At 36.0% G+C, this 12,154-nt stretch overlaps 1 pseudogene; it reads right to left on the minus strand.

The window, feature by feature from the left end:
* Positions 1-11,396: 11,396 nt before the first annotated feature.
* Positions 11,397-12,154, minus strand: part of LOC100403040 (heat shock protein HSP 90-alpha-like) — a 62,489-nt pseudogene continuing 61,731 nt past the window's right edge.

The following is a 12,154-nucleotide window of genomic DNA, read 5'->3' on the forward strand; positions in this document are numbered from 1 at the left end:
TTTTTAAGAAAAAATAATAAAAAATAAAATTTTTTACATCCCAGAATATAGTTTGGAAGTTAATTAACCGTACTGGGCAATTAAAAAAACCATTAGGGTAGCTTCACTAACTGCTATGCAGTGCTTCCTGGCTCACTAATGTATCTGTTTTGCTGTTCCTCCTTTACCTGTCTCATATTCTCTCACCATGCTTCCATATTCCTTACAAAATAAACTCTTAGCAAAAAACCATTCTGTAGGAACTACATTTTTGGAACAATTTTAGACACCATCATCATATAACTTATTATTGGACTATTTTTCTACTAAAAGTTTAACTTATGAATAAATTATATTTTCTATAATGAAAATAATATGTCTATAATTTAAAGACATAAGTACTTAATGAATAAGAAAAAACACCAATGAATGACTACAGACTGATTATCATGGCCACACATTAAGAGAGACCAAATCATCACAATCATGTACTGACATGAACAAGAATCTTGATAAAGAAAACGAGTATTTTAAATTAATCCAGAAATGGAAACTTGCCAGAAAATGTCTCCCTTTAAAGGCCTTGAAAAGACTTTGAGGTCACATTGTCAACTTTACATGAAGAGGACATGTTCTTTGAATTATATTTTCAATGAATTTGTAACATTTACATTGTGTATGAAGATAGTTCTCTGCAGTGAATGTAAAAGTCCATTTGCTATGAGTAGAAAGGAAAATGTTTTCACAGGGAGACCAGAGTCACAAATTAAATTCTTTGGCTTTTGCTCCTGGTATGTCTACTTTTATCACTTTACCCTTCCCCATATTCTCAGCTCCACCCGCAGAACAGGATCAAACATGCTTCTCATCTGGACAAATTTAGAAAACTTTAATACACTTGCACAGGATGGTCAGTTCAAACATAAACTTGCTGTAAGCCTTTTGTCCCAGAATAGCTTAATTCTACCTCATTGCCACGACCGACCTGAACCAGTGCACTAAGGCTGCTCTCCTAGTTGCTAATGACTCCTAAGATAAAACCCCATGCTCTCCTCTCAGTTCCCATTCATGGATGCCCCTGCAGTATCTGTCTACTCTGCTTTTTGAAACTTGCCTCTCCCTGTCTTGATCTAATCCTAGTTCTTCTACCATAGCAGTCAATGACTATTTCAGTTTTCTCTACATTTGTTTTATTTATTATCCTACTTTATCCCAGAATGATGGGAGATAATGAACAGTAATTAATACATATATACATAACGGTAACTAGTAACAATGAATAAAAGGAAAGAAACATGTATAAAGAGGTAGGAGCACAGTGCAAAAAATAACAGATACTGATGCTTATTACAATCAAGCTCATATATAGACCTGAGCATACACCTGCTCCTAGACTTTATTTTATGCTAGAATTTTACCTAACACTTTGTCTCATCAAACCATTATCAGATGAATCACAGGATATTCTGCAAATGTGAATCTCTGTGACTCATCTCCCACTAAGCTCAGATCTGCATTTCCATGTTGCCTATGAAACACGTTCAAATTGATAACTTGACTTATTTCAAACTTAACTCATTCCATAATTAACTTACAATTTTTATTTTGTTCACACTCAGCTTCAAATTCTACCATTTATTTACCACCTGTTTAACACCAGTGGTCATCATTGCGTTATTCTGGGCCCTGATGATTCAATGGTAAACATGCCTTTTCTGCTTTCAGGGAATTTAATGTTTAATGTGGTAAGCTGCTTTTATGGATCCACCCAACAGGGATTCCAGGGAAACTGCAGACCCAGCCTTGTCACACTCAATGACCAGTGTGTCCTCCAGCCAGATAAGGAAGGCAGCTCAACCGCCAAAAACTGAGCATGAGGAAATCCTATTCAAAACAAAAGGGTCAGAGATGAATGAGGTTTGTTTACCTCATTCAATACAGAGATGTATTGGAAATGCAGCTAGTGGAGAAGAATATGCAGAGCTTGGGCAAATAAACCAGATATAATAAACTTGATCAAGAATGAAAGATATATTTGCTATTCAGTAAAAATTGAAGGGTGATAGTTTATTATTAGTAGAATTACAGCATGTGCATCCACATAAATTGATATCACTGTTATTCCTAAGCAGCAGAATGAGGATGTGATGCTGGAGGATACTGTAAGGACTCAGAAGTACAAACAACATAGGGATTAGGGCCAGGAAAGTATCTGGACAAAGATATCACTTATGACCTGTAGCCAGTGGGTCACAAGGAGTCTCCAAATGATGTTGAGGCCACTGGCTGCCTATGGATGCTGGTGGAATTATGGTGGTGACATCCTCTCCAGGAAGGATTACTGCAAGGAGAAATGCTCCACAGCCCAGCCCTCTGGGTGGTATGTCCCTGGTGAAAGTCAGGCTGTAACATATAACACTTTTCCAGGGATCTCTGTCACAACTAAGAGGGACTGTCTATAGCATACTAGATGAGACCAGGAAAGGCTAATACATTGTGAGTCCCAGAACAAAATTAGAATACAGGGCCCTTGCCAGGCATGAAGAAGTCAACCTCTTCTAACTTAAGCAGAAATTCTCTCTGTAATACGCATCCACTATATTCATGCCTATTATTCAACGTGTATCTCAAGTAAACTGGACCCAGTGGCCGGTACCTGTAATGTCAGCTACTCAGGAGGCTGAGATAGAAGTGTCACTTGAGCCCAAGAGTTCCATACTATGGTGAGCTATGATCACACCACTACACTGCAGCCTGGGAGACAGAGGGAGACCCTGTCTCTTGAATGCTTTTTTTAAGAAAGGCTCAAGTAAAAAGCAAAAATGACTCCATGAAACCTTTGTTAATATTTTCATTCATGCATTATTTTTCTTTTCGTTGATTCTCTATTACAATTTGCATATCTGTTAACATGCTAAAGGCATGATGAACCCATGATATACATGATTCATGATTCACTTGATTCACTCGTGCGAGACCCTGTGAGGCACCACCTGGAGTCCCAGAAAAGATTAAAGTAGTCTTCATCTGTCCTTCATATTTTAGCCCTGCTTCATCAGAAAGCAAAGCCTTGCCTAAGGCATGCCCATTCCCTGTGTCAGTGGCTGATCAGAATGGGGATATGTACATCCAACCTCCTTACTCCAAATGCAGACAACTTTGAAGTGTCATCTGAGCACAAGAGCTCCTTGAGGAAAACTTCTGAGTACTTCATTGGAACTGTATCACATTTCAACTCTTCCCCACCACGTAATCTTGCCTCCCATTTTCTTCTGCAGGCGTGAATCCTAAACATTTCTCCAATAGGTGCTCTTCGTGTTACCTTTACCTCACAATGTGCTTCTTGGGAAATCCAAACTGTATTGCCATGCCTTTATTCAAATATAAAAGGAACTATTTGTAAGGCAAATCATTACCGTTTTGTGCACAAGATGTAGTTCTAAGTGTGGTTGAATAAACAAAGAAGAAACAAAAATCATCCTGCTCACAGGGACCTAGGATGAGAGATTAGTTAAATATGTACATAAAAGGCACCAAGTGATTTACACATATACAGATGAATGACACTGGAGGCTCTGATGCAGATATCTCTTTTATATGTTTCCTATCTCCAAGATAGAAAGCTCTGTTAAGGCATGAGTATGTGCTACATCCAGTGACCTGACAAAAACTGACACTCGATATGTAATTGTCAAATTGATCTCATGCTGGTTTGCTAAAAGAAAAAAAAAAAGAGGCTCCCTCTCACTATGACTGAGAATAACTACAAATTAATTTCAATGCCATTTTATCTGTGGGTTTATTTATAAAATAAATTATCTAGATTTATTCAAACAAGAATTATAGCTAAATAACTGTGAGGCAGAAATGTCAGTGCTAAAACCTGAAAAAGTGCTGAGGTTCACACCGAAAGGAACAACATTCATAATTTCAAAGACTCTCAGATTGATTGGTTCAGCTTCCAAGACAGACATGCACTGCCCTCCATTTATAATCATGCAGCAGCTATTATATTCTTTATTTTTTCAATTCTAACTTGCTTCAACTCTAACATAACCTCTCTGCAAGGCTAATGCACAAGACTATTATTTATCTATTTTTTACAGCAAGTTGTTTAAGAAATTTTGAGATGGTTACATGGGTCACTTAGCACTTAGTCTAAAGGAAAGAGAGTTATGTGTCAACGTCCTACAATATCATTTTATTTAAAGAAAAACATGCCTGTTTTTAGGAGAAGCAAATCGTAGTTTGGTTCAATAATCTATATACAAAAATAAAGAATTAAATTGTTAAATGTATTGCTAAACAACTATTATTTAAGTTTTGCCAGACAAATATAAGATAGCCAAAGTAATTCTACTAACACTAATTTATAAAGAACTCTATCTCACTGAATACTGGGATTTATTAAATACATTATTCTTCCTTTTAACACCATTCATCAATTTGACAAAGAGGTTGTAGAGATGTTTGTTTCAAGGAAGTAAAGGTACGCACTGAAAACTACAGAAAGAGTAATGGTGATTACTATTGATTTTCAGGAAACTGGATTCAGTGCTAGGATCAAAAGTGAGCAATTAAATGATTAAGATACGTTTTGAATCTCCCAACATGAAAGCATGATAATCATAAGTTCACATCTAGAGCTAACATGTCATAAATAAACATTTGAATTTTATTCCTACACTTACCACCCACTGCAAATGACCGAGGAAAGAATGTGAGGTTTTATTTCTATTCTCTGCTGTTTGTTCAATTCCTTTTTGAATTTCTTAATTAAAGACGGTTGATGAATGACTCATGAGCAATTCATATATCAAAAATGTCAAAGCGCATTATTACAAAGAGATGTTTTTATAAGCTTAGATATGGACACCTACATTTCTTTTTCATTCTGATAGATTTGGCATCTACTCCATTAAAATTGTTTCTCTTTCCTTATAAAATGCAAAAACTATCTGAAATGAAGACATCATTCCAAAGGCTCAGTGTTTCAAAATAATAATCACATGCACATTACATTAAGTACCTACTTATCCTTTTGTTCTTTTTTTTTTTTTTTTTTAGAAGGAGTTTCGCTCTTTTTACCCAGGCTGGAGTGCAACAGCAGAATCTCGGCTCACTGCAACCTCCGCCTCCTAGGTTTCAGCAATTCTCATGCCTCAGCCTCCCGAGTAGCTGGGACTACAGGCGCGTGCCACCATGCCCAGCTAATTTTTGTATTTTTAGTAGAGTTGGGGTTTCACCATGTTGACCAGGATAGTCTTGATCTCTTGACCTCGTGATCCACCCGCCTCAGCCTCCCAAAGCTCACCATTTTGTTCTAAGTGAATCTTGGTTCTGCTGAAAATGCTTCACTTTCAATCCCCTCAAATGCTAATTTTTTTATCCTATGTTCTTAATACTGTAGGACTCAGAGAGGAAGAAAAAAGTCACTGGTCTTTATTGTACATTCAGACCTTGCTCTTTTCCTCATGTTTTGAATCTCAGGTCACCTGACTATTCCAGCCAAAGTCTTTCCTTTTGCAGTCATCTTCCCAATACCTAATAATCCCCTTTTCCCGACTCAAAAACATATTCTAAGCCTTGAAGATTTTTGTACCTGAGTCACTACCGGCTACTCAATAACACTGCTGTTACAATTTCTGTCTTATATGTCCATAACAATAATCCTTCAGCTCAAATGGACTCTTGCTATCTTGATTTTCTTTTCTCCAGTGATCTTGATCTAAATTTTAGATCAGTCTTTCAGTCTATTCCCATTTCTTTTCTTTTTCTTTTCAAGACAGAGTCTTGCTCTGTCATGAGGCTGGAGTACAGTGACGCGATCTCGACTCAATGCAACCTCCAACTCCCAAGCTATTCTCCTGTCTCAGCCTCTGGAGTAGCTGGTATTACAGTCACACGCCACCATATCCAGCTAGTTTTTGTATTTTCAGTAGAGACGGGGTTTCACCATGTTGGCCAGGATGTTCTCAATTTCTTGACCTCGTGATCCACCTGCCTCAGCCTTCCAAAGTGCTGGGAGTACAGGCATGAGACACCGCGCACAGCCCTGTTCCCATTTCTTATACGGACTTAAGCCTTGCTGTCAGCAATAATGGCAACTCTTTCCCTACCTCAGGATCATTTATACGTTAACTCTCTAAGCAGCACCCTCTATCTTTCCAGAACATTTCCTAAAATACCCAGATTCTCCATAAAATCGAATGTTCAATTATCCTGGTACATTTTCATTGCGTTTGTTTCCTATGCTCTTCTCATAAAAGTCAAACCCCATGGTTCATCCTTAAACACCATAGCTGAATCATTTATACCTTTCTTTGAATCCCTTCTTTTATTTTGCTTCATGCACAGAAATATGACACTTTATTTCTATATAGTTGAATGTGGCTGGAGAAAAACCCTAAACAAGGCAGTCTGGCATCCCGTTACTTTCATGCCATTTACCTAAAGTGGACTACAGTGGCTCCCAGCCACAGTCCAGCATTTCCCTGGTCCAGTCGTTCTCCCAGTCTACCAGACGGCCACTTCATTTCCTTGTCCATTCTCTTCAAACCTCCAACCCTACTTGAAATTCTCACACCTGATGATTTTGCTTCCCTTTATACTAAGGGAAAAAATACAAAGAAGATTCAAAAATACAAAGCTTTCACCACTACTTGTACCCAGTCAACTGGATCAGTGTGTTATATTGTTTTACTGTCTTGTCTCCCTAGATAAAATATCGTAGCTCCTACAAAGTTAACACTTATTGAACTGATTCCATTTTCATCTTCTCAATGACATCATCCTGAAACTCTATACATCTCTCTCATTTTCATGATCACCGAAGTATGCCCAGTGAGACACACAAAATACTTTCAATATCTGCAACCTGGATCAGTCGAATCAGCCATAATAGAAATACCTTCACTCACAGGAAGAAAGTAACCACTTGATGCCCATTATTTCCATTGGTCTAATCAGTTCTCTGACTGTATTAGTTGAACAAGATAAGCTTAATATTACACTAGCGAGCAATTTACAGTATTTTGACATCTCCCTTTTAGGGGCTTTGGACATTTTAAATTGCTCGTATAGTGCATGACATGCTGAATGAAAGCAAAATTAGAGTAGATTTGAATATTAAGCAAAGAGACTGAAGCAGAGGCCCATATGTCACCACTAGCTGCATCAAAGGGATAAGACTGTACTTTGTCTCTTCCACAGGAGAGTGCCAGCTTTTGTGGCTGTAGGTAGATGCCTTTCTACTCTCTCCAAATAGCAATCCTTTCTGCTGTTACAAAATGAGACTGTTTCCTTTGGGAACTTTCAAGTCCTTTATAGTCAGTGTGTGTGTTGAGATTGCATTGACCACACAGGTGATCATAGGAAGGCCTACGACTTAGGACAGACCAAACAAATTCGGTCTTATGATTTTATCTGGCGTAATCAGAAGAGAGGAACACTTTTTTCACTGGAGATGGCAAGACAGTGGAGTACATGTATGGTGTTTCCAGTGACTATTTTTACTAAGTGACAAGACTTCTGTTTATGAAATCAGTAGATCTAAAACATAATGAAAGACATCGCTGAGGATATTATTTGCTTTCTAAGCCATTCTTCCCTGAATTTTCAGTTAGTTGTGATGAGAGTTCAAATTTGAGTTAGGTTTCCATCATTTAATCAAGAAAGAACCTTGATTAATACAGATATAAAGATAAAATAGAAGAGAAATGAATAGCACCCAAACAGGCTAAAGTGATGGAATAGTGGCGTCATGGCATCGTTTCTGTAAGTCACAGCTAACCACCAACAATTGTTATGGTTTTATATTATTTGTGATTATATACCAGATAGTTGAAGTTTGACATTTGGAAAAATTCTTCCCTTTTGCAATTTGAAAAAAGAAAGTATATATGTAAATACCAAATAGTAGATCTCATTAAACCATATAACCATGTCACTCATTAACTTCTTTAGACCTTATTAAACCATAAAACCATCTCACTCATTAACTTCTTTTCCTGACCCTTTAGATAATGTCGCCCTCCCTAATTTTCAGACGGCCCACCTTACTTAAATTGCTGTTGCATGAACTGATAATTGTGGAGGTTATTGATTACTGATTTAGGGAGAATAAACCTGAGCCAATTATTTTTTCCTTCTGGAAAGTACATCCCTCTGGTCATCCTATTGGCTCCCATCTGAGGTTGAAGATCCTTTCAAAGGAATTTAAAACTTAGAATTAGTGAGATAAAATTATTTGGAGGGTATAGTTGCACTGAAATATCTACATCTTTTGTATTTTTGCTGCCTTGTTCTGATGTGTAAAGAAGTAGGTTGAAAGGGATGGAACAAATTGCAGAGACACGCCAAAGGAAGACTAGAATGACCTCCTCGTTTCCCCAGGAGACCTAGGTTTCCAGTTGTATTCCTGAGGTCCTGAATGACATTTCCTAAAGCATTCCACTGCCCTTTTAATATATTTATTTTTCTGCTTTGGTTTTAGTGAAGTTTCTGTTATTTCAACCAAAAATAGTCCTAATCATAGGACAATTTATCATGTGCCAATAAAGCATAAGATGCAGTAAACTGACAGATATAAATAGTGGCATAAAAACTGTGTCTCAACAAAAGCTAGTACTCCCATTCTTATTTATTGCTTTTGTTTTCCCGTTGTTATCAATTTTGCTTATTTGTTTGGTTAATTTCTATTTTCTTATCACGAAATCACTTTCAGACTTTCTCATGGAAATCTAAAATGGCTAGCCTTTTTTATACTGTACATAATTTAGTGTACAAAATTTATATAGTACATACATCTATAAGGTACCATTGGCTCCGTTTTGTCTTCATTCCTTCATGGTTGTTTTTTCTTGAAGTTTCTTATCATTATGTTCCAGACTGAACTGGCTGTTCTCTAGGCTGGCCATACTGCTGTTCTTCTGGGACTTCTCTTTCCCATTTATTTTGAAGTTCTTTTGCGTTTCTTCTCTGTTGGATAACCATTTATTGACTATTACATATTTGTCTTTCTTCATTTTCTCTCTTATTTTGGTGAATCATAACCTTCAGAATTTTTCTGAGAAAGGGTGCTTAAGAAGTAAAGATTCTCCTGACTTATAATGCCTAAAAATGTCTGCACTTTGCCCTTTCCCTTGATGGAATTTTTGGATGTGTAAGCTGTTACAGATTGAAAATCATGTAAAACATTATTTCATTGCCAGCTTCTAGTATTGTTAAAAATAATCATTCTGATTACATATTCTTGCTTTTTCCCTTATAGAAGTCTTAGTTTTATTTTTTCTATTGATTCTGTGGTTAATTTGATAATTTTTTTCCATTAAAAATTTCCCTTGCTGTCTATCTTTTCTTAATGTATTCCATTTTCTTTCCTTCAGTATATGTATAGATATATCTATAGATTTCTCTTCTGTTTATTTTTTAGTTTTCTCCTCAATTTTCAATTTCTATTTTTGGTGAGAGATATTGTTTTATTTTCTTGAGCTCTGCCCCAGGTGAAAACATCACCCTGTAATTGTAAACATTTCCTTTCTCTCCATTCCTCAAACTTATTGCTTTTTGTTGCTTCTTTTCTAATTTCATGAAATCAGGGGCTTTGTCTTCTTTGTACGATGTCGGTTATATAATAAAATGTCAAGAGCCTTTTTAAAGTAACATTATGTCTTCAATGTATTAGTAAATTTTCTTGATTAAAAATTCCATTATTACATTTTTAATTTCTATTTGCACTTTTCCAGGCTTTCAATCAATAATATTTTTTTCAGCCTTATCAGCACGCATATCTGCAGAAATACCAGTTCTTTTAGTGCCTGAATTTCTTCTGGGTACAGAGGTGAGTCACTTGGCTTTTCAGATTTGCCTGCTCTGGTAAGTCAGTATTTTCTCATCTACCCAGTTTCCAGCTTCAGATTATTGTTGATGTCGCTGTTTCTTTATTATTATCATCCTATTTCCAAATTGCTCAAACTTCTTTAATGGCTTACTGGAGCTTTTGGGGGGTCAGTTCAAATGAAATCATGTGTTCTTTTTGACATTTGTTAAATTGGCAGTCTAAACATAGAATATGAAAATAGCGTTTAAGAAAAAACAGCTAAAATGGTTCAAAGTAGCTGTTTCTATAGATAGAGACTGTGGTTATAATATTATTCTTGATTTTATAGAAGTCTTTTAGTAAAGTGTGACATATATTTTCAAATAATATAAGCATAATATTTTGATAGAAAAATAAATCATTTAATTTAAGAAACTGGTACAAATTTTATTTTTGAACTTTACTTGTTATCTTTTCATTGCAATTTTCAGACATGGTTGGACCAAAAAGACCTTTTAAAAACAATTTACTGGTTACATAAAAATCATTCCCTAACATCAATTTTTGAGTAGGTAAAAAATGAAGTAGTTGCAAGGTGTTTCTAACAGAAGAAGAGATTTAAGCTTGTCCATTATTTTCGTCAGAATTATAAATAGAATGCAACAAAGAAAAATTTAATAGAATCAAGTGTTTTTATTATTGTGAAGTTTACACCCAGAAAACGTAGATAATAGGAGCTCAAATCAAGCCTTCCTTGAAGTGTTTACAATATATTGACACTGAATGCACATAGTCTAATTTGAGTGTTCCAAATAGTGAAGTAACTAACTAGACTCAGGTTTCTGCATTTGAAAATTAACAATTCACTGTAGGTTCAATATGTTTTGACAGATTGGCTTTTGTATTTTTCCCAAACATTAAAACATAGCTTGTAAAAATGTTGAGTGATTGATTCTACTTTTGAAAGCTCAGTTGGTATGAAATACCTCAGATGACTGAATGTTTAAAGACATGCAAATATAATAAGATAGTGTGTTTTGGCTGGGCGCTGTGGTTCACACCTGTAATCCCAACACTTTAGGAGGCAGGTAGATCACTTGAGGCCAAGAGTTCAAGATCAGCCTGGACAACATGGTGAAACTCTGTGTCAACTAAAAATACAAAAATTATCCGGGCATGGTGGCATGCCCCCATAATCGCAGCTACTCGGGAGGTGGAGGTGGCAGTTGCAGTGAGCCGAGATTGCGCCACCGCACTCTAGCCTGGGCAAAAGAAGGAGACTTCATCGCAAAAACAACAACAAAAAAAAAAAAAAAAAAAAAAAGAAAAAAGAATAAAAGATAATATGTTCCCAAAGGCATTTTCATCAGCAAACTAATAAACTAGACAACTAACCAACCAACCAAACAGACACTCAAAGGACATATGTGTGTTCTTTTTTATTTGTAGTTTTATTCCTATCTCAGGAAACTGCTCTCACAGTGGCCACATCTTGTTCAGTGCAATGTTATGTGACTTAGTCAATATTGCCTGGTTATTAGTGAGGTTTGTATTTTCTTTTCTTCATACTCATCCTACCCTTCCTTCCTTCCTCTTTCTATTCTACTTCCTGCTCTTTCCGAACATTGATTCCTTCACTGCTCATCTCTAATATCTAATGGCACAGCAGAAACAGTAGGGCTTTTATTTATATTCTTTTCAGTGAGGAGAGAAAAACAATTCCTGATTGAAAACTTAGTCAAAGAGGAGGCCATATAATCAGTCAAGTCTTCAACAAATCAGAGAGAACTTAACTAATAATCTGGACTCTCCCCTTGTCGGGACCACGCAATTTGAAAAATGGTGGCTTATTCATTCCCTCAGCAAGGGTGAATACTACACATATATATGGTGGTGATTATTTTATCATGCATGGAAAAGGAATATTTTAATTCCCAAAAAACGCATGACATCTAATTTCACATGAGTGAAATATAGGGAAGACTACTTTTTCTGAATGATACATGATTGACTTTTTATATTTAAAAGAGTGTGGAGAAGGAATTTTCTGAACATTTTGTAACATGGTTACTTTTTTAAATGATAAATTTATGGTAATTTTCAAAATTTTGGAGAAGTCTGGGAAAAAGGAGCTTTGGAATATAAAAAGATGCTCTACTAAAACTCTGCGAAGCATATCACATTGATTTAAAATTTAAAATGAATTATTTAAAGTATTTTTTCAGACTCACCGACCCTATCCTCTTGCTTAATTTTATTTTAGAATTTCCTGACTTAATTAGAAAAAAAGCTTTATTTTGGACTCTGTTTAAAGGTTAGGTTTTGAAGACTTGTGGGTCTTTAGATTGAATGTGA

The sequence above is a fragment of the Callithrix jacchus genome, chromosome 21 (genome assembly GCF_049354715.1).
Source record: "Callithrix jacchus isolate 240 chromosome 21, calJac240_pri, whole genome shotgun sequence".
Lineage (NCBI taxonomy): Eukaryota > Metazoa > Chordata > Mammalia > Primates > Cebidae > Callithrix > Callithrix jacchus.